Source organism: Procambarus clarkii, chromosome 14 (assembly GCF_040958095.1).
Source record: "Procambarus clarkii isolate CNS0578487 chromosome 14, FALCON_Pclarkii_2.0, whole genome shotgun sequence".
Classification (NCBI taxonomy): domain Eukaryota; kingdom Metazoa; phylum Arthropoda; class Malacostraca; order Decapoda; family Cambaridae; genus Procambarus; species Procambarus clarkii.
Window position 1 is genome coordinate 9465488 of NC_091163.1, and position 4355 is coordinate 9469842.

A 4355-nucleotide genomic window follows, 5' to 3' on the forward strand; every position below is an offset into this window, starting at 1 on the left:
AATTATTCCTAAGTACTCCTTTATTTAAAAATAAAATACAGTAGAATAAGTACAGTAGACTGAGAAATGGTAAGTAATTGTTGATGAACGATTACATTACTCATTATTAATTATTATATATATATATATATATATATATATATATATATATATATATATATATATATATATATTTTTTTTAAAACCTAGAAGGGGTACCACCTCTGGTGCAAATGTAGGGACCCATAGCCTCGGAGAAGAAAATAAAGAGTACTCAGAGAAGACCTTGTGGATCCTCACTGAACACTTTGATATATATATATATATATATATATATATATATATATATATATATATATATATATATATATATATATAATATATATTTGCACGTGAAATTTTGTGAATTTCATCAGTCATAAATTTGAATCACTAAATTGAGAACCATTTTACACTCGAGGCTCTGAAAAAATTGGGATGCCGCGTTCCTACGAGTTTCCACCACCCAAACTTCTCTGAATACATTCCTTAACGAGTGCGGGGACCCAATTTTTCGTGTCTGGCCGGTTCCTGAAATATAGTTTCAAGCTCTGAGACCAAACCTGTAACGGTGGCAGGATGCTAAATGCCCTTCTGAATCGTTTTGGTCTCATGTTACAGTTACATTGGTATTATGAAATGGACATAATATTCCTGTTCAGGTGAAAGTTAGGAAATTAGGAAAGTACAGCAAGTGTGTTTCAAGTGCTTGGTAAGTGTGTTTCAAGTGTTTGGTATTACTCAGTTATTTAATATCCTCAGTCCTTTATATCTTGGGCCTTGGTATGATATGCTACAGAGGTACTTTAAGTCAATTAATTGGGACAATATGTAAAGCATTATCCAAGAGGAATTTGGTCGCATATATATTGGAAGAACAGTAAACGTTGTTCATACATTACAATCACTGGAACAATGCTGTTCACCTATCCCTCACTTTCGTCCCCTATCCACGATCATTATCTGCATGCAGGCGATGAGTGACAATAACGTGGCTGAAGTATGTTGACCAGACCACACACTAGAAGGTGAAGGGAAAACCTCTTCCTCCTCACAATCGACTTGAGAATGGTCCAGGACGGACCGAAACGTCGTCGTCCCTTCACCTTCTAGTGTGTGGTCTGGTCAACATTATCTGCATGTTGCAAACAGGGGGGGGGAATCCTGCAGACAGTATCAACTGAATGACACTTTATTCATCTGCCTTATATTATGCAACTGCTTTTGTTCACATGGGATAGGAAAAGAGTTCAAATAGCAATAGAGCATTAGATCCACACTAGAGCCACCTCCCTGACACTAGACAGGATACCACCGTGATCTCCTCAACCAACACAAGTGATTCAGACTTCAAGGATGGAGCTTATCCTGTTTTCGTCCGGTTATTCACACACACACATCCTACCCCCCTGCCTATCCTTCCTGCTCATCTCTACCCTCCCTCCCTACACCCCCTCTACTGTGTACACCCCTCCCTACATACCCCCCCTAATATGTGTCCACCCTCCCTACATACCCCCCTAATATGTGTCCACCCTCCCTACATACCCCCCTAATATGTGTCCACCCTCCCTACATACCCCCCTAATATGTGTCCACCCTCCCTACATACCCCCCTAATATGTGTCCACCCTCCCTACATACCCCCCCCTAATATGTGTCCACCCTCCCTACATACCCCCCCTAATATGTGTCCACCCTCCCTACATACCCCCCTAATATGTGTCCACCCTCCCTACATACCCCCCTAATATGTGTCCACCCTCCCTACATACCCCTCTAATATGTGTCCACCCTCCTTGCCCATTCACACCCTCACCAGGTGTCCTATCTTCATATTCCATCTTCATAACCTCTTCCTCCTTCCTATCCTCTCTCACTACAACATTTTTTTTTTCAACCTGTCATATTAATCATTTATTTATCTTACTCTTGCTGTAGTCTCATCCTTCATCTCCACTACAATACCTCTCTTTTACTCTCCTCTTATCTCTTCTTATCTCCCCTTCATCCAACTGGTCAGGAATTACTCTCAGTTCGTCCTCTCTTCTTCCGCCAGTTCAGGTAGTTGGTAAAGAAATAAACTCCTTCATGCGACACAAGGAAGGGAGGAAATTATCAGGGGGGGAAAAAACCCCCTCAATCCATTATGAGAGGTGGGACAAAGTACCTTAGTATCCTACAGTCATTCAGATGTAGAATCCAATTGATATGGTATGTTTAATATTATTTTTATGAGGGGCGTTAGGTAGACAGGCTTGGGTGAAGAGCAAATGGTAAATTTCAGTTGTTATTGACACTGTGGAAGTTAATTAAAAATTTCCACACCTTGCCTATTGGTGGTGTGAAGTTTTTAATGTGTGAAGTTTGAGGCTACAGTTTGTAACGTGAAGTTTTGTCTAATATCTATATTTTTACCTTTTGAGTTTCTCTCTCTCTCTCTCTCTCTCTCTCTCTCTCTCTCTCTCTCTCTCTCTCTCTCTCTCTCTCTCTCTCTCTCTCTCTCTCTCTCTCTCTCTCTCTCTCTGTCTCTCTCTCTCTCTCTCTCTCTCTCTCTCTCTCTCTCTCTCTCTCTCTCTCTCTCTCTCTCTCTCTCTCTTTCTCTCTCTCTCTCTCTCTCTCTCTCTCTCTCTCTCTCTCTCTCTCTCTCTCTCTCTCTCTCTCTCTCTCTCTCTCTCTCTCTCTCTCTGTAACAAACACCCCAATTAACACAAACGACCACCACAGCAAACACAAACGACCACACAGTTCTGGAAGACAAAGAACCAACCATTGATAACGTTTGTGATATCAATAGTTCGTTTTTATTTCTCCCAATAAACGGCTTTTAGATAACGAGGCGTTACTCAGATGAGTTATTCGTCATTTCTACTAATGTGAAAAAAACGAAATATCTCTCTATCAATTCCATTAACTCAGCTCTTCTATCATCTCCTTTAATATGTAGTTCATTCATTTACACTGGTCGGTAGTGCGACCGTCTCGCTTTTCGCGGGGTTCGATCCCCGACTGCCCATGGGGGTCGGGGACCGTTTCTTCACCCCATACTCTGGCACTAGGTTTTCATAAATAAGATGATTATTGTTAATACAAGATAAGATCAGTGACCGTGAGAAGGTAATTAGGAGTTACAGTAGACCAGGTGTGGGAGAGTTCTTTCCCGCCTCAGGAAACGCGAGTTCGATCCCATAGTATCCACCACTCCTTTTTTTTTTAATTTTTTTCTCTAATTGTTACTCTTATTTATGGATGTGAATGTTAAACGGTGTGAAGTGCAAGACTCTTTTTTTGCTCTTATAAGGAGTTTATAGGAGTTTTCTTATAAGGAGTTTATAGAGGAGTTTTCCTCCTATAAACATTTCTCCCAGCTTTCAGAGTGCTTATATAATCAAGAAAATAAACTCGAACAAGAAACAGACTTAGTGCAAGAAGCCTCGATTCTGTTAACAGCTCTGTTGGACCTTAGTAAGATATATAGATACAATGATCTATTCTTTACTTTCATGGGTTATGCCCTCCAGTGATCTTATGAGGAGAAACTCAATGATATCGATACCAATGCAAGATTTGGTATCGAGTAATTAATGTTCGCTAGTAGCATATGATATTTAGTACTCACCTATTTGTGCTTGCGGGGGTTGAGCTCTGGCTCTTTGGTCCCGCCTCTCAACTGTCAATCAACTGGTGTACAGGTTCCTGAGCCTACTGGGCTCTGTCATTTCTACATTTGAAACTGTGTATGGAGTCAGCCTCCACCACATCACCGCCTAATGCATTCCATTTGTCAACCACTCTGACACTAAAAAAGTTCTTTCTAATATCTCTGTGGCTCATTTGGGCACTCAGTTTCCACCTGTGTCCCCTTGTGCGTGTTCCCCTTGTGTTAAATAGACTGTCTTTATCTACCCTAAACATTATTGCCAACAGCATTTGGTGTTCCCAGGCGGTCACCCATCCAAGTACTAACCAAACCCAACGTTGCTTAACTTCGCTGATCGGACGAGAAGCGGTGTTCTCAACGTGGTATGGCCGTTGGCACGTTGTGTGTGTGTGTGTGTGTGTGTGTGTGTGTGTGTGTGTGTGTGTGTGTGTGTGTGTGTGTGTGTGTGTGTGTGTAAAAGTTAACCTTCAGAACATGTGATTGTATCCCAATGACTCGAGATACCAAACTTACAACATTCTTATTAATTGGGGAACAGCAAAAATTTCGTTCAGGCAATTAGAGTTATATGTGCGTTTATGTGTAATTGTGTTTACATGTCCTCGTGTGAACGAATGCTTGTGTTAGTGGTTTTTAATTGCCCTTCAATTAACAATTTATAAACAACAATTATGCA

At 40.9% G+C, this 4355-nt stretch overlaps 1 non-coding gene across 1 annotated transcript; it reads right to left on the reverse strand.

The window, feature by feature from the left end:
* Nucleotides 1-3936: 3936 nt before the first annotated feature.
* LOC138364825 (5S ribosomal RNA) lies at nucleotides 3937-4055 on the reverse strand. The gene has a single exon (XR_011228517.1). It is a non-coding gene; the product is annotated as a 5S ribosomal RNA (ribosomal RNA).
* Between the last annotated feature and the right edge of the window lie 300 nt (nucleotides 4056-4355).